Here is a 21,395-nt window from a genome sequence, read left to right as displayed (position 1 = left end):
TACAGAGATCTTTATTCTCTTTGTTTTCAGTTGTTATTTTCTTTGTCTTATTCTTAAGCCTAACAAGGAGCCCTTCAGGATAACCCAGCTTTTTGAAAGTTGATATGATATATCATATCTCTTGCTCTAGGAAGTTGTTGCTGCAAATTCTGAACGCTCTTAAGTAAAAACCAATAATCACATCAGATTTGACTCTCATGCTGTGGGCTGAAAGGTAGTGAATGAAATCGTCCTTATTGGACATTCATTCACTTGTTAATAATAACAGCGTAGTGTACAGCATACCATGCAAAGGTTGTACAAAGCAGTACATAGGAGAAACAGGCAGGGGACTTGAAACAAGAATAGCAGAGCATAGGAAAGATGTTTTAAAATGCAACACATCAAACTCCCTTGTATTGCACATAGAAAAATGTAAACACCTACCAAAATGGGAAGAGGCTAAGAAATTAAAGTTGGATTGAAGAAAAGAATAAGAAAAGCTATAGAGGCAGCCCTCATAACAACTAGGGGAGTCATTAACCACAGAGAAGGTTTTATCAGGTGGGCGGGTAATTCCGCCAGATTGGCCCTCAGGTCAGGTACAAGGAAAATCCCCAGTAAAGGCTCGTCACGTAGGCGGATAATGCCACCTGACTAGGAAAATAAAATTAGGTGAGGTACACGCCAGGATGGCAATACTCTGTACGAATGTCAAATGAGAAAATTTTGTATGTTGTTATAAATAGTGTGTTTTCACTCATGTAAATCAGTCTCTCTGAGGATGGCTATTCAGCCAAAATGTTAGAGATTAAAAGAATCCTAACTCCTCCCTGGGTTTTTATCCCCCTTCCTAAACCCAACTACTTGTCAACATGAACAGTTCATATCCCAGAGTACTTAAGGAATGCAAAGAAGTTATTAGTGAACTGTTAGTTTCTGCCTTTAGGAAATCACTTGAGATACCGGTAATGTGGAGGCAAGTTTAAGCTTTAAGAAAGGAGATTTAAGCTTAACTTCTGTTGTAGATAAAATAATGAAGTCTGTAATAGTAAAGAACATTAGGGAACATTTAGACAAACATAACTTGATAAATTGGTCACAGCATAGCTTCACAAAGGGGAAGTCTTACCTGACAAACTTGTCAAGATTTTACTGTAAAGTTTACATGGCAGGAGATAATGCTGATAGTTATGACATCCTATATCTGGACTTCAGTGAAGTGTTTGACAAGGTACCCCATCAGAGGCTCCTGAGAAAGGTTAGGGCACACGGAATAGATGGGAAGGTGTTACGGTGGATAAGGTTGTGGCTAAGTGACAGGCGACAGAGTCATAATAAACAGCTCTAAATCGGAGTGGGATTAAGTAATTAGTGGGGTGCCACAGGGATCAGTATAAGGGCCATTGATGTTTTTAATATACATCAGTGACTTGGATAGTTGAATTAGTTGTGACGTTAGTAAATTTGAGGATGACACGAAGATAGGTAGATTAATTAGATTAGAATTGGATGCCATTCCCTTGCAGGCAGATTTGGATAGGATGAACGAATGGACAGACAGATGGCAAATGCAGTTTAATATAAAAAAATGTAAAGTACTTAGCATAAGTAGAGGAAATCCACACAGAAGGTACACAATAAACAATGAACCTCTGGTAGGTTTAGGGTACAAAAAAGATTTAGAATTTATATTTAGCTCTAAATTCCATATAAGAAAGCAATGCATAGAGGCCAGAAACAGGGCAAATAGGATATTAGGATTTATTTTTAAGAATGTTAAAAGTAGAAGTCCCGAAGTAATATTAAAGTTATATTTGGTGCTGGTCAGACCTCATCTATATTATGCTGTGCAGTTCTGGTCCCCCATATTACAGGAAGTATATAGGTCTTTTAGAATCAATACAAAGGAGAATGGCTAAAAGGATACAAGGAGTGAGGAGTATTCCTTACAAAGAGAGATTGAAGCTGTTAAATTTACATTAAGAGAGATGTAGGTTAAGAGGGGACCTGATAGAAGTCTTTAAATGCTATAAGGGTTACAACACAGGGGATGTAAGCAAAATTCTTAGGATTAGTAACCAGGATAGAACAACAAATAACAGTTTTAAGCTTGAAAAATTTAGTTTAAAAAAGAGATATGAAGGAATCAGTTCTCAAATAGAGTGGTAGATGAATGGAACGGACTCAGTAATCAGGTTGTTGGTGCTGGGTCATTAGGAAGCTTTAAGAGAAAATTAGAGATTTATGGATGGGGATTGATAGGTGGAAATAGGTAAGTATATTTCATACAGGAACTGCCACATGTATGCCTGATGGTTTCTTGCAGCTTCCATTTTTTATGTTCTTATATTCTTATGAGTATGTATCTTGAACCTGAGATATTATGCTTGTCTTATTATCACAGGGATATTGATCATAGAAAAGAAACACTCATCTTTTGTACTTACATTTTTTTTTTTTTTTTTTGTGAATGTGAAAGAAAATGCCCTGACAGAATTAATTTATCTTTTTAAGGAACATAATGAAAAAAGTTATATTTCCAATTGTCATGTTTGGGTTAACTATAATTAGCCTTAGTTTGTGTTGGCTACACACACTGGATCATGTGTGTTGCTGCTGTGATTATTAATGAGTGTAATTTCCAGAAATGTGATTTCAGTACTCTCCTAGCAAGTCAGTTAAACACACATGATTTATTCAAAGCAAAAGACTATTCAGTGTGTTTGAAGACTACTTGATATTGATAATAAAACCCATCTTAATGCTTACTTTCAGGTTTTTTTTCTGATTTTATTTTCAGACAAGGATATGTTCACATTGTTGTTGTTGTTGAGGAGAAACTGTTGTTCTTAGTGAGCTATGAAAGCCCTGACCCATTCATAGCTATGAATGTTCCATGGTTCTCAGTTGCGAATGATTTTGCTTTAAAAAATTACCAGCACTAAGATGTTCATAGCCCACTAAGATAAATCTTAGAAACATCTGGGAATGTGGCTTCTGGCTCCTCAGGGGTATGTTGTTGTCCGTCATAATAATGAAAGGCTTATGTGTTGTGTAAAAGTAAAATTAAGATAGCAGCCTGTTATTTATGGATAGCAAGCAGGCTGGAGGGAGGGAGAGTGTGAAGTGTGTGGGTGTCGTGGTGGGGAAGTGTCTCAGTGTGACACGTGAATCACTGCACGAGCTGTCATTGGCTGACTCTTCTCGTGCTGCTGTGGCGAGGGAGTTATTCTCTCTGGCCCCAGCAACTGATAGCTATCACTCAAGCGTGACAAAAAGGTTCTGTGGATAATTTCACTTGGATGGATTTTGACCCTAATGTGGGGTCCATTCTGATGTCTGCACTCTCTCTCGTCATGTTAGGAAGGTTGGGGATGACAATGCAATAAAATAGTAATTTTGACCACAAGGGCACTTAGATCACTCTGGCTCTGGGAACCTCATATAATATCTGATGCAATATGATCATAGGATAGTGCAATTAATTTTTTTTTTCCCCCTTCCCCCCTTTTTTCTTTTTTCTTTTTTTTTTTACCTAGGAGGGACACTGGCCATGGGCAACAAAAATCCAATAAAAAAAAAGCCCACTGTGATGCTAGTTCCAGAAAAGGGTCCAAACCGGTAGTCAAAAATTAAAGGATAAGTGTCTTGAAACCTCCTCCCTCTTGAAGGAATTCAAGTCATAAGAAGGTGGAAATACAGAAGCAGGTAGGAAGTTCCAGAATTTACCAGAGAAAGGGATGAATGATTGAGAATACCAGTTAACTCTTGCATTAGAGAGGTGGACAGAATAGGGGTGAGAGAATGAAGAAAGTCTTATGCAGCAAGGCTGCAGGAGGAGGAGAGGCATGCAGTTAGCAAGATCAGAAGAGCAGCTAGCTTGAAAACTGCAGTAGAAGATAGCTAGAGATGCAATATTGCAGCGATGAACAGAGGCTGAAGACAGTCAGCTGGAAGAGAGGAGTTGATGACACGAAAAGCTTTTGATTCCACCCTGTCTAGAAGAGCAGTAATAGTAGAACCTCCCAGACGTGTGAAGCATACTCCATACATGCACGGATAAGGCCCTTGTACAGAGTTAGCAGTGTGGGGGTGGGTGAGAAAAACTGGCAGAGATGTCTCAGAACACCTAACTTCATAGAAGCTGTTTTTAGCTAGAGATGAGATGTGAAGTTTCCAGTTCAGATTATAAGTAAAGGACAGACCGAGGATGTTCAGTGTAGAAGAGGGACAGTTGAGTGTCACTGAAGAAGAGGGGATAGTTGTCTGGAAGGTTGTGTCGAGTTGATGGATGGAGGAATTGAGTTTTGAGACAACAAACAATACCAAGTTTGCTCTGCCCCAATCAGAAATTTTAGAAAGATCAGAACTCAGGTGTTCTGTGGCTTCCCTGCGTGAAATGTTTACTTCTTGAAGGGTTGGATGTCTATAAAAAGATGTGGAGAAGTGCTGGATGGTATCATCAGTGTAGGAGTGGATAGGACAAGAAGTTTGGTTTAGAAGGTCATTGATGAATAATAAGAAGAGAGTGGGTGCCAGGACAGAATCCTGAGGAACACCACTGTTAATAGATTTAGGAAAAAACAGTGACCATCTACCACAGCAGCAACAGAATGGTCAGAAAGGAAACTTGAGATGAAGTTACAGAGAGAAGGACACAAGCCATAGGAAGATAGTTTGGAAATCAAAGCTTTGTGCCACACTCTATCAAAAGCTTTTGATATATCCAAGGCAACAGCAAAAGGTTCACCAAAATCTCTAAAAGAGATGACTGAGACTCAGTAAGGAAACCCAGAAGATCACCAGTAGAGCGGCCTTGACAGAACCCATACGGTGATCAGATAGAAGGTTGTGAAGTGACAGATGTTTAAGAATCTTCCTCTTGAGGAAGATTGATTCAAAAACTTTAGATAGGCAGGAAATTAAAGCAATAGGATGGTAGTTTGAGGGATTAGAACAGTCTTCCTTTTTAGGAACAGGCTGAATGTAGGCAAACTTCCAGCAAGAAGGAAAGGTAGATGTTGACAGAGTTGAAAGAGTTTGACTAGGCAAGGTGCAAGCATGGAGGCACATTTTTGGAGAACAATAGGAGGGATCCCATCAGGCAACCTTTCAAATCAATAATTAATTAGAAAGTTATTATAATATCTGTACCACTATTTCTTACCATAGATAGTATACATTTAGTTCAGATAATACTCCATTCTTGGCATCACACTTATTGAAACATCACACAACATCTCTATAATGGTCAGAAACAAGTCCATGTAGCCATGCACGGTGTGCACTGTGTTGTGTATTTACCTAGGTGTAATATACAGGGCCCGAGCTACACTCAAGTGGTCCCATCTCCATACCTATACATGTCTAATTTTTCCTTTAGTTTGTGTACACTTGTTGCCAAAACTATACATATCTTCTTTTAGTCCATTCCAAACTTCAGTGTGTCTTTGTGGAAAACTATTCTTTGTGTTGTTCAGACATCTTCTTTTCCCTACTTATGTGAGTGTCCCATTCTACTGTCATGACTGCTTGTCTCTTTTAGTAATGGTTTTGTCATTACCAACTTCCATTTTGTTTGCCAACTTGTAGATAGTTATCAAATCTCTTTCTCTCCTTTGTTCCAGTATTGGTAAGTATATTTTTTCTAATCTTTCTTCATAACTTAATTCCTCAAATTCTGCCACCATTTTTGTTCCTATTGTTTGTATTCTTCCTAGCTTGTTTACATGCTTCTTACATAGAGACTACACAACTGCTGCATATTCCAATCTAGGTCTTATTATCATAGGGATTATTTTTCTCATCTTACTTTTGTTCATGAGGTGAGAAGCTGTACTATGTTTCATAGTAATCTGTAAATGTTCCTCATATTCTACCTATATGCTTCTCTGGTTGGAAGTTATCTGGCTTTACTACTCCTAGATCCTTTTCTTCCTGGATCCTTTTAATATATTTGTTTTCTACCTTGTATGTCCAATGTGGTCTTCTATTCACTTCTGCACATCTCCATCATATGACATTTGCTTACATCGAATTTAACTTCCCATTTTTTGCTCCATTCACAAATTTTATTGGTCATTTTGTAGATATTCACAGTCTTTGCAACTTTTTATTTCTTTCTGTAATTTAGCATTATCTGCAAATAGGCTGTTGTAGCTATCAATTTTTTCAAGAATATCATTTATATAAACAATGAACAATACCATATTGGTGATAGTACTGACCCTTGTGGCACACCACTCTTTACTGTTTTCCAAACCAACTTTTCATTATTAGCTACTGTTCTCATTTCTCATCATTTTAAGTAATTTTCCATCCACTTTATACTTGTCCCATTTTTTTTTTTTTTTTTTTTTTTTTTTTTTTTTTATGTAGGAAGGATACTGGCCAAGGGCAACAAAAATCTAATAAAAAAAAATGCCCACTGAAATGCCAGTCCCTAAAAGGGTCAAAGCAGTGGTCAAAAATTGGTGGATAAGTGTCTTGAAACCTCCCTCTTGAAGGAATTCAAGTCATAGGAAGGTGGAAATACAGAAGCAGGCAAGGAATTCCAGAGTTTACCAGAGAAAGGGATGAATGATTGAGAATACTGGTTAACTCTTGCGTTAGAGAGGTGGACAGAATAGGAGTGAGAGAAAGATGAAAGTCTTGTGCAGCGAGGCCGCGGAAGGAGGGGAGGCATGCAGTTAGCAAGATCAGAAGAGCAGTTAGCATGAAAATAGCGGTAGAAGACAGCTAGAGATGCAACATTGCGGCGGTGAGAGAGAGGCTGAAGACAGTCAGTTAGAGGAGAGGAGTTGATGAGACGAAAAGCTTTTGATTCCACCCTGTCTAGAACAGCAGTATGAGTGGAACCCCCCCAGACATGTGAAGCATACTCCATACATGGACGGATAAGGCCCTTGTACAGAGTTAGCAGCTGGGGGGGTGAGAAAAACTGGCGGAGACGTCTCAGAACACCTAACTTCATAGAAGCTGTTTTAGCTAGAGATAAGATGTGAAGTTTCCAGTTCAGATTATAAGTAAAGGACAGACCAAGGATGTTCAGTGTAGAAGAGGGGGATAGTTGAGTGTCATTGAAGAAGAGGGGATAGTTGTCTGGAAGATTGTGTCGAGTTGATAGATGGAGGAATTGAGTTTTTGAGGCATTGAACAATACCAAGTTTGCTCTGCCCCAATCAGAAATTTTAGAAAGATCAGAAGTCAGGCGTTCTGTGGCTTCCCTGCGTGATATGTTTACCTCCTGAAGGGTTGGACGTCTATGAAAAGACGTGGAAAAGTGCAGGGTGGTATCATCAGCATAGGAGTGGATAGGACAAGAAGTTTGGTTTAGAAGATCATTAATGAATAATAAGAAGAGAGTGGGTGACAGGACAGAACCCTGAGGAACACCACTGTTAATAGATTTAGGAGAAGAACAGTGACCGTCTACCACAGCAGCAATAGAACGGTCAGAAAGGAAACTTGAGATGAAGTTACAGAGAGAAGGATAGAAACCGTAGGAGGGTAGTTTGGAAATCAAAGCTTTGTGCCAGACTCTATCAAAGGCTTTTGATATGTCCAAGGCAACAGCAAAAGTTTCACCAAAGTCTCTAAAAGAGGATGACCAAGACTCAGTAAGGAAAGCCAGAAGATCACCAGTAGAGCGGCCTTGACGGAACCCATACTGGCGATCAGATAGAAGGTTGTGAAGTGATAGATGTTTAAGAATCTTCCTGTTGAGGATAGATTCAAAAACTTTAGATAAGCAGGAAATTAAAGCAATAGGACGGTAGTTTGAGGGATTAGAGCGGTCACCCTTTTTAGGAACAGGTTGAATGTAGGCAAACTTCCAGCAAGAAGGAAAGGTAGATGTTGACAGACAGAGCTGAAAGAGTTTGACTAGGCAAGGTGCAAGCACGGAGGCACAGTTTCGGAGAACAATAGGAGGGATCCCATCAGGTCCATAAGCCTTCTGAGGGTTTAGGCCAGCGAGGGCATGGAAAACATCATTACGAAGAATTTTAATACGAGGCATGAAGTAGTCAGAGGGTGGAGGAGAGGGAGGAACAAGCCCAGAATCGTCCAAGGTAGAGTTTTTAGCAAAGGTTTGAGCAAAGAGTTCAGCTTTAGAAATAGATGTGATAGCAGTGGTGCCATCTGGTTGAAGTAGAGGAGGGAAAGAAGAAGAAGCAAAGTTATTGGAGATATTTTTGGCTAGATGCCAGAAATCACGAGGGGAGTTAGATCTTGAAAGGTTTTGACATTTTCTGTTAATGAAGGAGTTTTTGGCTAGTTGGAGAACAGACTTGGCATGGTTCCGGGCAGAAATATAAAGTGCATGAGATTCTGGTGAAGGAAGGCTTAAGTACCTTTTGTGGGCCACCTCTCTATCATGTATAGCACGAGAACAAGCTGTGTTAAACCAAGGTTTAGAAGGTTTAGGACGAGAAAAAGAGTGAGGAATGTACGCCTCCATGCCAGACACTATCACCTCTGTTATGCGCTCAGCACACAAAGACGGGTCTCTGACACGGAAGCAGTAGTCATTCCAAGGAAAATCAGCAAAATACCGCCTCAGGTCCCCCCAACTAGCAGAGGCAAAACGCCAGAGGCACCTTCGCTTAGGGGGATCCTGAGGAGGGATTGGAGTGATAGGACAAGATAAAGATATGAGATTGTGATCGGAGGAGCCCAACGGAGAAGAAAGGGTGACAGCATAAGCAGAAGGATTAGAGGTCAGGAAAAGGTCAAGAATGTTGGGCGTATCTCCAAGACGGTCAGGAATACGAGTAGGGTGTTGCACCAATTGCTCTAGGTCATGGAGGATAGCAAAGTTGTAGGCTAGTTCACCAGGATGGTCAGTGAAGGGAGAGGAAAGCCAAAGCTGGTGGTGAACATTGAAGTCTCCAAGAATGGAGATCTCTGCAAAAGGGAAGAGGGTCAGAATGTGCTCCACTTTGGAAGTTAAGTAGTCAAAGAATTTCTTATAGTCAGAGGAGTTAGGAGAGAGGTATACAGCACAGATAAATTTAGTATGAGAATGACTCTGTAGTCGTAGCCAGATGGTGGAAAACTCGGAAGATTCAAGAGCGTGGGCACGAGAGCAGGTTAAGTCATTGCGCACATAAACGCAGCATCCAGCTTTGGATCGAAAATGAGGATAGAGAAAGTAGGAGGGAACAGAAAAGGGGCTACTGTCAGTTGCCTCAGACACCTGAGTTTCAGTGAGGAAAAGAAGATGAGGTTTAGAAGAGGAGAGGTGGTGTTCTACAGATTGAAAATTAGATCTTAGACCGCGAATGTTGCAGAAGTTAATGAAGAAAAAGTTGAGGGGGGTGTCAAGACACTTAGGGTCGTCGACGGAAAGGCAGTCCGACCTGGGGACATTTATGGTCCCCTCCCCAGATGGGGACTCCGAGGCTGGTGTAGGAGTCGCCATGATTTTAAAATTTTTGGAGTGAAGGGTGTGTGTGTTATTAGGTGCTTGTAGTTTTGTGTGGAGGAAGAGAGTTGTCTTTAGAGGGCAGGCTGTGACTACCCCCTTGTGTTGTGAGACACAAAGGGAAACGTTCAGTGAGGTCACAGCTGGGTTTAATGATAAGTTCACAGCACCCCCTGAACAGTGCTTTAGACCTCACTGGGAGTAATTATCGTTTCGGCAGGTGTCTACTGCTCTTAATATTTTCAAGTTTCCACATAAGTCTTTCATGGGGGAACCTTGTCAAAAGCTTTTTATCAGATCTAGTTATATACAGTCCACAAATGCTTCTCTTTCCTACATGATGTCATCACTGTTGAGCTGAAGCTTAATAGATTTGTTACACATGATTTTCTTTTCCTGGAGCCATATTGTTTGTCTGTTATTATTCCTTCTTTTATAAGAATTCTGCTGCCCATTGTGTGTGTGTGTGTGTGTGTGTGTGTGTGTGGGGAGGGGGACAGAATTTGATGACACTGACATTACAGTGTCCCTTCATAATGTGCAATTAGTGATTGGGTGCCAATTATACCAGAGACACTCTTCAGTGAATTCTTTCACTCATAATACCCCATAATCAATGATCTAGTGCCTCTAAATATTACAGTAATAAAATTATTTTGTAATCACCTTTCAACAAGCATTACCTACTCAGCTAGACTACCAGTATGCAGAAACTTCTGCTAGCCCCTAAGCAACGGGTTTTTTGTGCAGAAACCTCTTCTTGTAATGAGTTTTTGGAGAAAAATAACTCTTATTCCTAGTTATATCTCATTTAGTACAGATTCTAGAATAATGAAACTTACAGCATAAGAAGCACCTATCCTTTTCCATTCTAGTGGTACTTTTGTCTGACTCATTATTTTAGTTCAACAGGAAGTAAAGGTGTGTTCATTATGCTGGATATAGTACTGGCTACAGCTCACTTGCCCCACCTGCCCTCACTGCTTTCCCCACATATCAAAAGAAATGTTCTTCCACTGTGACTCCTTGTTTAACAGCACTTAATGGGAGTGGATGAGGTTAGCTTGCATTTGCACTTAGCCATTCATTAGGATGAGGGCAGATCACCTCCTTCCATGATACTTGCCTTGTATAGAATACCAGATGGCAAGTCACTAAAAGTGGTAGGGAGCAGCTTTGTAAATGTTGCTAAGTAATGTTCAAAATATCTCTCTCCCACTTTCATTTTGATTTAAGGATTGAAAATCATGAGGCACATACATTCATTACCCATCAGAGCCCTGAAATGCACACCACTGTGTTGCTTGTTGCTCAGGGGGTTAAAATTATTGATACCTGTGAGATGTTATTCTAAAAACTGGAAAAATAAATAACAGGCAGCTCTAAATAAATTATATACTGTCGACAAATAACAACAGTAGCTTATGTAAAAAGGAACATAAATGCTTGGTACACATTTTTAGACCTCAGCTAGGATGTGAAAACATGAGCTAAAGCTAAACTAGATGTGATGTACTTTATGATTATGTCAGCTAAAGGCTTGTCCTTTAAGCTTGTCAGATCTGGTTTCAATCCCTGGTCACATCCACTTCCCATGTTTATACATTTTTTTTTTCATAATTTTTAATTTTGTAATAGGAAATGTATTTCTTTGTTTAACTATGACATTGGCAACATGGTGGTGGGATGGTCTTAAAAGATTTCATATAGGGGAAAGAATAAAGCCTAGTATGAACTTATGATGGCATTGTTTTGTTGCGTCAAACAGGAAATGAGTGTCCCACCCAAAAAAGGGAGAAAACATGAATGGAGCAGGGGCTTCCTAGTGAATACTCTGGTAAACCTTGCAAGACCAGAACCACACTTCCCAGACACACACTTTGGATTGTTTGGATACTTATTGTACCACATTAAATTAATGAAACATCAGAAATTAACCTAGAAGGAAGAGCCATGTAATGCATTGATAGGACACAAATATGAGCCAAAGCTAGATTAGCTGTGAGGTACCTCATGGTCCAGTTAGTTAAGGCTTGGTATTCTGGTATGTTCATTCCTGGTTCAGTCCCTGATCACATCTACCTCCCTTTTTTTTCTTTTTTTCCCCTTCATGTAGGAGTGGCACAGGCCAAGGGAAACAAAAATTCCAGCAAAAAAAAAAAAAAAACTGCCACTGAGGTGCCAGTCCCCAAACAGTCAAAAATGTTAGTCAAAAATACAAGTTAAGTGTCTTGAAACCTCACTCTTGAAAGAGTTCAAGTCATAGGAAGGTGGAAATACAGAGGCAGGCAGGGAGTTCCAAGGTTTACTAGAGAAAGGGATGAATGATTGAGAATACTGGTTAACTTGCATTAGAGAAGTGGACAGAATAGGGATGAGAGAAAAAAGAAAGTCTTATGCAGCAAAACCAAGGGAGGAGGGGAGGCATGCACTTCACAAGATAAGAAGAGCAGTTGGCATGAAAATAGCAGTAGAAGATAGCAAGAGATGCAACATTGCAGCAATGAGAATGAGGCTGAAGACGGTCAGTTAGAGGAAAGGAGTTGATGAGATGGAAAACTTTTGATTACACCCTATCTAAAAGATAGCATACTACATACATGGACGGATAAGGAGGGGTGGGGGTGAGAAAAACTGGTGAAGAAGACTGATGCCTAACTTCACAGAAACTGTTTTAGCTAGAGATGAGATGTGAAGTTTCCAGTTTAGATTATGATTAAAGGACAGAGGACAGACTGAGGATGTTCAGTGTAGAGAAAGGGGACGGTTGAGTGTCACTGAAGAAGAGGGGATAGTTGTCTGGAAGGTTGTGTCGAGTTGATAGACGGAGGAATTGAATTCTTGGGACACTGAACAATACTAAGTTCACTCTCCCCCAGTCAGAAATTTTGGAGAGATCAGAAGTCAGGAATTCTGTGGCTTCCTTGTGTGAACTGTTTACTTCCTGAAGGGTTGGACGTCTACAAAAAGACGCGGAAAAGTGCAGGGTGGTATCATCAGCATAGGAATGGATAGGACAAAAGTTTGGTTTAGAAGGTCATTGATGAATAATAGGAAGAGAGTGGGTGACAGGACAAAACCCTGAGGAACACCATTGTCAATAGATTTAGGAGAAGAACAGTGACCATCTACCACAGTACCAATAGAATGGTCAGAAAAGAAACTCGAGATCAAGTTACCAAGAGAAGGATAGAGGCTGTAGGAGGGTAATTTGGAAATCAAAGCTTTGTGCCACTCTATCAAAAGCTTTTGATATGTCTAAGGTATCAGCAAAAGATTCACCAAAATCTCTAAAAGAGGATAATCAAGACTCAGTAAGGAAAGCCGGATCACCAGTAGAGTGGCATTGACGGAACCCATACTGTTGATCAGATAGAAGGTTGTGAAGTGATAGATGTTTAAGAATCTTCCTGTTGATGCATCAAAAACTTCAGATAAGCAGGAAATTACAGCAACAGGATGGTTATTTGAGGGATTAGAACGGTCACGCTTTTTAGGAATAGGCTGAATGTAGGCAAGCTTCCAGCAAGAAGAAAAGATAGATGTTGATAGACAAAGATGAAAGAGTTTGACTAGGCAAGGTGCAAGCACAGAGGAGCAGTTTTGGAGAACAATAGGAGGGACCCCATCAGGTCCATAAGCCTTCCGAGGGTTTAGGCCAGCAAGGGCATGGAAAACATCATTGTGAAGAATTTTAATAGGTAGCATGGAGGATGGAGGAGAGGGAGGAACAAGCCCTGAATTGTCCAAGGTAGAGTTTTTAGCAAAGGTTTGAGCAAAGAGTTCAGCTTTAGAGATAGATATGATAACAGTGGTACTATCTGGTTGAAATAAAGGAGGGAAAGAAGAAGCAAAGTTATTGGAGATGTTTTTGGCTAGGTGCCAGAGATCACGAGGGGAGTTAGATCTTGAAAGATTTTGACACTATTAATGAAGGAGTTTTGGCTAGTTGGAGAACAGACTTGGCATGGTTCCGGACAGAAATATAAAGTGCAAGAGATTCTAGTAATGGAAGGCTCAGGTACCTTTAGTGAGCTACCTCTCTATCATGAATAGCAGGAGAACAGGCTGTGTTAAACCAAGGTTTGGAAGGTTTAGGTATGGGCAGAAATATAAAGTGCAAGAGATTCTGGTAATGGAAGGCTCAAGTACCTTTTGTGAGCTACCTCTCTATCATGAATAACAGGAGAACAGGCTGTGTTAAACCAAGGTTTGGAAGGTTTAGGTCGAGAAAAAGAGTGAGGAATGTAGGGCCCGATGCCAGACACTATCACCTCCGTTATGCGCTCGGCACACAGTCTCTGGCACAGAAGCAGTAGTCATTCCAAGGAAATTCAGCAAAGTAGCTCCTCAGTTCCCCCCAACTAGCAGAGGCAAAACACCAGAGGCACCTCTCCTTAGGAGATCCTGAGGATGGATTGGAGCAATAGGACAAGATACAGATATGAGATTGTGATTGGAGGAGCCCAATGGAGAAGATAGGGTAACAGCATAAGCAGAAGGATTAGAGGTTAGGAAAAGGTCAAGAATATTGGGTGTATCACTTAAACACTTAAACACTTAAACACTTTATTATAGCCTAGGTTTATACATTTCATTATTGGATAGGTATACATTATTGGCCAGCCTATGTATAAGCTTGATGCTTTTCAGGCAAATGAAAAATTTAAAAGTACATTACTTAAAGTAAACACAATAGACAACTTAAAATCAAAAAATCTATCATGAAGATAAATAAAAACATAATATGATAAGGTTTATTTATTTTTTTTTATTTTTTTTTTTTTTTTTATGTAGGAAGGATACTGGCCAAGGGCAACAAAAATCTAATAAAAAAAAATGCCCACTGAAATGCCAGTCCCTAAAAGGGTCAAAGCAGTGGTCAAAAATTGGTGGATAAGTGTCTTGAAACCTCCCTCTTGAAGGAATTCAAGTCATAGGAAGGTGGAAATACAGAAGCAGGCAAGAAGTTCCAGAGTTTACCAGAGAAAGGGATGAATGATTGAGAATACTGGTTAACTCTTGCGTTAGAGAGGTGGACAGAATAGGAGTGAGAGAAAGAAGAAAGTCTTGTGCAGCGAGGCCGCAGAAGGAGGGGAGGCATGCAGTTAGCAAGATCAGAAGAGCAGTTAGCATGAAAATAGCGGTAGAAGACAGCTAGAGATGCAACATTGCGGCGGTGAGAGAGAGGCTGAAGACAGTCAGTTAGAGGAGAGGAGTTGATGAGACGAAAAGCTTTTGATTCCACCCTGTCTAGAACAGCAGTATGAGTGGAACCCCCCCAGACATGTGAAGCATACTCCATACATGGACGGATAAGGCCCTTGTACAGAGTTAGCAGCTGGGGGGGTGAGAAAAACTGGCGGAGACGTCTCAGAACACCTAACTTCATAGAAGCTGTTTTAGCTAGAGATGAGATGTGAAGTTTCCAGTTCAGATTATAGGTAAAGGACAGACCGAGGATGTTCAGTGTAGAAGAGGGGGACAGTTGAGTGTCATTGAAGAAGAGGGGATAGTTGTCTGGAAGATTGTGTCGAGTTGATAGATGGAGGAATTGAGTTTTTGAGGCATTGAACAATACCAAGTTTGATCTGCCCCAATCAGAAATTTTAGAAAGATCAGAAGTCAGGCGTTCTGTGGCTTCCCTGCGTGATATGTTTACCTCCTGAAGGGTTGGACGTCTATGAAAAGACGTGGAAAAGTGCAGGGTGGTATCATCAGCATAGGAGTGGATAGGACAAGAAGTTTGGTTTAGAAGATCATTAATGAATAATAAGAAGAGAGTGGGTGACAGGACAGAACCCTGAGGAACACCACTGTTAATAGATTTAGGAGAAGAACAGTGACCGTCTACCACAGCAGCAATAGAATGGTCAGAAAGGAAACTTGAGATGAAGTTACAGAGAGAAGGATAGAAACCGTAGGAGGGTAGTTTGGAAATCAAAGCTTTGTGCCAGACTCTATCAAAGGCTTTTGATATGTCCAAGGCAACAGCAAAAGTTTCACCAAAGTCTCTAAAAGAGGATGACCAAGACTCAGTAAGGAAAGCCAGAAGATCACCAGTAGAGCGGCCTTGACGGAACCCATACTGGCGATCAGATAGAAGGTTGTGAAGTGATAGATGTTTAAGAATCTTCCTGTTGAGGATAGATTCAAAAACTTTAGATAAGCAGGAAATTAAAGCAATAGGACGGTAGTTTGAGGGATTAGAGCGGTCACCCTTTTTAGGAACAGGTTGAATATAGGCAAACTTCCAGCAAGAAGGAAAGGTAGATGTTGACAGACAGAGCTGAAAGAGTTTGACTAGGCAAGGTGCAAGCACGGAGGCACAGTTTCGGAGAACAATAGGAGGGACCCCATCAGGTCCATAAGCCTTCTGAGGGTTTAGGCCAGCGAGGGCATGGAAAACATCATTACGAAGAATTTTAATACGAGGCATGAAGTAGTCAGAGGGTGGAGGAGAGGGAGGAACAAGCCCAGAATCGTCCAAGGTAGAGTTTTTAGCAAAGGTTTGAGCAAAGAGTTCAGCTTTAGAAATAGATGTGATAGCAGTGGTGCCATCTGGTTGAAGTAGAGGAGGGAAAGAAGAAGAAGCAAAGTTATTGGAGATATTTTTGGCTAGATGCCAGAAATCACGAGGGGAGTTAGATCTTGAAAGGTTTTGACATTTTCTGTTAATGAAGGAGTTTTTGGCTAGTTGGAGAACAGACTTGGCATGGTTCCGGGCAGAAATATAAAGTGCATGAGATTCTGGTGAAGGAAGGCTTAAGTACCTTTTGTGGGCCACCTCTCTATCATGTATAGCACGAGAACAAGCTGTGTTAAACCAAGGTTTAGAAGGTTTAGGACGAGAAAAAGAGTGAGGAATGTACGCCTCCATGCCAGACACTATCACCTCTGTTATGCGCTCAGCACACAAAGACGGGTCTCTGACACGGAAGCAGTAGTCATTCCAAGGAAAATCAGCAAAATACCGCCTCAGGTCCCCCTAACTAGCAGAGGCAAAACGCCAGAGGCGTTATAAAGTTGAGTATGAAGATGGATGGGATGACACATAGGGTTAGGTGATATAAATTGATACATATATGAGACTGAAATCATATAGATGTGTTTAAAAATAAAGTACAGGAAAGATGATAAAGTTTTGTAGGGTTAGTTTTGTAAGATCAGGGGGGAAGTAATATAAGGTATGAGTGTAGGAAGTGACTGATTAGTATGCATCTCTAAAACGGTCAAGGATATGAGCAGGGTGTTGCACCAATTGGAGGATAGCAAAGTTGAAGGCTAGTTCACCATGATGGTCAGTGAAGGGAGAGGAAACCCAAAGCTGGTGGTGAACATTGAAGTCTCCAAGAATGGAGGTCTCTGCAAAAGGGAAGTGAGTCAGAATGTGCTCCACTTTGGAGGTTAAGTAGTCAAAGAATTTCTTATAGTCTGAGGAGTTAGGTGAGAGGTATACAGCACAGATAAATTTAGTTCGAGAGTGACTCTGTAATAGTAGCCAGATGGTGAAAAACTCGGAATATTCAAGAGTGTGGGCACAACAGCAGGTTAAGTCATTGCGCACATAAACGCAACATTCAGCTTTGGATTGAAAATGAGAATAAAGAAAGTAGGAGGGAACAGAAAAGGGGCTATTGTAAGTTGCCTCAGACACCTATGTTTCAGTGAGGAAAAGAAGATAAGGTTTAGTAGAGGAGAGATTGTGTTCTAGAAATTGAAAACTAGATCTAAGACTGTGAATGTTGCAGAAATTAATGAAGAAAAAGTTGAGGGGGGGTCTCGAGACTTAGGGTTGATACCAGAAGATACTAGCCTTGATGAGCATCATCAACAGGACCCATCAAGTAAATTTTAAGTTGGTTTTTACCTAATTATTTTTTATTATTTTATTCATAATACTGTACATGCATATCATAAATAAAGATGAGGTTTACTAGAGGAGAGGTGATGTTGTACAGATAGAAAATTATATCTAAGACAGCAAATGTTACACAATTTAATGAAGAAAAGTTATAATATACCAGTAAAATGCCTTGGAAGGCAATTAACGAGCAAAGATGTCAGTAATGCATCAGTGGAAGGGGTATTTCAAGAGAGAGAGAGAGAGAGAGAGAGAGAGAGAGAGAGAGAGAGAGAGAGAGAGAGAGAGAGAGAGAGAGAGAGAGAGAGAGAGAGAGAGAGAGAGAGAGAGAGAGAGAGAGAGAGAGAGAGAGAGAGAGAGAGAGGCAACTTCAGGCACCCCACACTTGCCTAATATTCAAATCACTCTAGCTCAAAACTCTGCAAGAGCCCAGTGGTTGTGCTATATACCACTTGATAGGAAATTTCATTTTGTGTTCAGTGGTATCTATCCGCTCTCATTGAGGCAAAAGAAAATTGGTGAAAATTGCAGAAAACTGATGGTCACTTTACAAAAAGTTTTGTATTGTATTTTGCATATGCACAGTAGTATTGCAAATTTCATATGATTTTTCATTATAACTTGTATTACTCTTATTACCAACAAAAATTTGAGCTTGATCAGTTAATTACTTAAAAAGTTGTAATTTTGACTTTGTGCATGTACAGTGCTACTTCAAAGTTGACGTAAGGAATTTTATTAAAATTATAACATGACACCTCTTAAGTTTCATTAAAACTGGTTGAGTAGTTTTTGAGAAATCCCATTTCTGACACCCTTCTACTTTTAGCAAGTTAACTTCACCCAATAGAAGAGATGAAAGCTATATCATATAAAATTGATAGAGGTGTGCTATCATATGATGCTAATTTTGTTACGATCAGCCACATAGTTCTGGAGATATTAGCGATTGAATAGGGTTATGGTCAGACTGAGCCAGGCCCCTCAAAACGAAACAACAACCTCCATAGTAAACTTTGTTTTGCTCATAATTAATTTCTCACTCTTTCATAAAAGAGAACATAGGTATCCATTTAATCATGATGAGTTTCCCTTCAATACAGGGACTGTAATATATATACCTCCCATATTTATAATATATGAATTTCTCACTCTTTCATAAAAGAGAACATAGTTATCCATTCAATCATGATGAGTTCCCCTTCAATACAGGGACTGTAATATATATACCTCCCATATTTATAATATATTAATTTCTCACTCTTTCATAAAGGAGAACATAGAGTTCTTTGTTTAATCATGATTAGTTCCTTTTCATTACATGGACTGTACTAAATACATATTTTTCTTAAGCTACGTTTTTAGAATACTTTTGGCTTAAGTTGAGAACTTGACCGCCCTGATTTGAGGAATGGTGAAGTGGAGCCACCAGGCACAATATCTACCAATTCACAAAACAGAGCAATGACTAAATTTTGACTTCTCTATTTCCTTAGTTTGGTGGCATTCCTACTTCCTTGATGCCATTTTCCTATCATTCTATGCCAATAGAATGGAATACATCCACAACAAATAAGAGATAGCATATATCAGCGTTCCCTCACATATTCATGGTTTTGCATATTTGCAGAGTTTTCCCTAACCTAACCTAACTAATGGGGAGTTTTTAGAGTTGCCAGGTGTCACCACCAGCTCAGTCTTTCAGCCCAAAGAGCCCAAATTATTCTTTCAGTTATAAATTACAGTAACCCAAGATATAACGAACACATATGGGGGGAGAGTGGGTCACTTGAGATGAAAATTTGCTATATATGTGTATAGAGAGAGAGAGAGAGAGAGAGAGAGAGAGAGAGAGAGAGAGAGAGAGAGAGAGAGAGAGAGAGAGAGAGAGAGAGAGAGAGAGAGAGAGAGAGAGAGGCAGCAGACAGCAGCCTTAAATAGGATGTTATACCTGAAATTTGGTAAATAGAAGTTCATTATATCAAGGGTTTATTGTACATATCAACTTATTCCCCTTTTATTTTATAGTGCACTGTATTTTTTAATTAAAATATCATGTACTATACATATAATAACTGTTTTTTATTGTCTTAAAGTGAATTGCTTAGTAAATGTGAGATGCATAGTTTAAGATTTAAACTATAAATATAGGTAGTTCTGATCCTTATAAGGATGGTTTCCCATATTCACAGATTTTAACTATTTGCAGGAGGTTCTGGAATGTAACTCCCACAGATGGCAGGGAAACACTGCATATCTTCCCTCCCACAACAGCGATGCACTTAATGAATTGGGCCAAGATAATTAGTGAAAGCTTTCTGTGTTAAAGAGATGCAGCTAGTGGGCCAATATATATACTGATCGTTCAATTAATCCTTTATGTCATAAAACTTCTCTGAAAAAATCTAGTGAATAATTTTTCCTCTCTCACTGCACTGTCCTTGATCTAAATTACATATTAAAACTACACATGATAGTGTAATGATCAGTATGCTTGGCTCACAAACCATATATATATATATATATGCTTGGCTTTGTCTCCAAACTCTCCCCCATAGAGAGACTGTATTAACCTGCAGAAATAAAGCTATCATTCAGGGAAACTGGTTTGTTTGCCAAACAAACATTACATTGCTGAATATTCTGTGGCACCAAATGCTTTGTCAGGAATTGTGGCAATGATATTTCAATCCTTGTCTTTGCATCCTACAATTTGTATGCTGAACATAAACCTTATCAACAAGTTTCTTGAGCTTCATATACTTTTATACATATTACACAAAGTCCATGACAACTGAAAAAACTATGCAAATAATGCAATGTAGCAGTAGCATCAAGGTAACACCAGTCTGCTACTAGTACTGCTGGTATCCACCTTCTGACCTGCTCAGATGAAGCAGAAGCATTGTCCTCTTCAAAAGAATCCTCAGCCACCACACCAGACCGCTCATTGCTGTGGTAGTGTTGGGAGTAGAAGTTGGGGTAGTGGACAGGAGGAATGACACTGCCCTCACTCTGTGTTGAAAATATATGCTGCCATAAGATGGAGAAAATACTGAATCTGATACTGACAGAAATAAAGAACAAAATTGTATACAAAAATTTTACCATAATTGTTTATAATATCAAGCAAATCTACAGAACATAGGACAACTCTACAACAAGCAGGCTCCAGGCTCCAGGCTGGAGAGCTTGAATAGTCTACACATCATATAAACTTTTGACTGAATAAAGATTCAGATGGATCCATGCTATTTTACAGGTTTTAAGCTTTTAACAATGATACAAGTTCCCCATCATAGGGACAACAAACTAAAGACAAGTATGCAATCTCCTTCACTTTGTGTGCCTTCTTGTTGCAGTAAAATAATGCTTAGCTTCATTTATCCAATTTTCATGGTTTAAACGAAACCTTTCTTATCAAAGATAATATAAGTTGTGGGATTTAGTTCACAATCAAATCAACATTTCTCTATTTTACCTACATCTGACATCTCTATTCATATGAATTTTTCAACAGCTACCCACCCACCAAGAGAAGAGTGCTGTGGAGATCTCCATCACCCACAATAAGTCCCTGAAATGCCTAAATAAACTTGGGATTCATGTCAAATAAAAACAAAACTCACTGGGACATAGTACACATTTGCAAGAGTCCAAGGCAAGACTATCCCACCATCTGTGTACCATGGAATGCTCCCAACAACTGGAGTTACCCACAACTGAGCTGCACTTGGTGCCAATAACCACTCATTCTCAGATACCCAACTCCTAAACAAATCAATGCTGCAGGACAATACTTAGTAAAAATTAACAAAGGTTCCTCAGTCTATTACCATTACTGGGTAGGATACAGATGGAGAAATAGTACAAAAGACAGTTCAGTATTTGGTACAGTAGAGAACACTAACCCTCACCTATAGAAAGAGATCAGCCATCAATACTTTCAAAGGAATAATTTCATCACTGTAATATGGTTCTTTTTCAGGTCCCTTCAATAAACCTTGCATGTCACTAGGTCATGGACCATGCTTCTATGAAAAGGCACAGATCAATGCCTCTTATGAAAGAGCACAGAGTTGATCAGGAATGAAAATAGAAAAACTTAACTGACTTTGGAAT

At 39.7% G+C, this 21,395-nt stretch overlaps 1 long non-coding RNA gene across 1 annotated transcript; it reads left to right on the top strand.

The window, feature by feature from the left end:
• Positions 1–1,783: 1,783 nt before the first annotated feature.
• On the top strand, positions 1,784–20,017 carry LOC135101841 (uncharacterized). The gene is made up of 2 exons (XR_010269400.1): positions 1,784–3,690; positions 19,483–20,017. It is a non-coding gene; the product is annotated as an uncharacterized LOC135101841 (long non-coding RNA).
• Positions 20,018–21,395: the final 1,378 nt, after the last annotated feature.

The sequence above is a fragment of the Scylla paramamosain genome, chromosome 1, assembly GCF_035594125.1.
Source record: "Scylla paramamosain isolate STU-SP2022 chromosome 1, ASM3559412v1, whole genome shotgun sequence".
Lineage (NCBI taxonomy): Eukaryota > Metazoa > Arthropoda > Malacostraca > Decapoda > Portunidae > Scylla > Scylla paramamosain.
The sequence above is the reverse complement of the archived record's forward strand: the minus strand, read 5'-3'. Positions and strand labels throughout refer to the sequence as shown.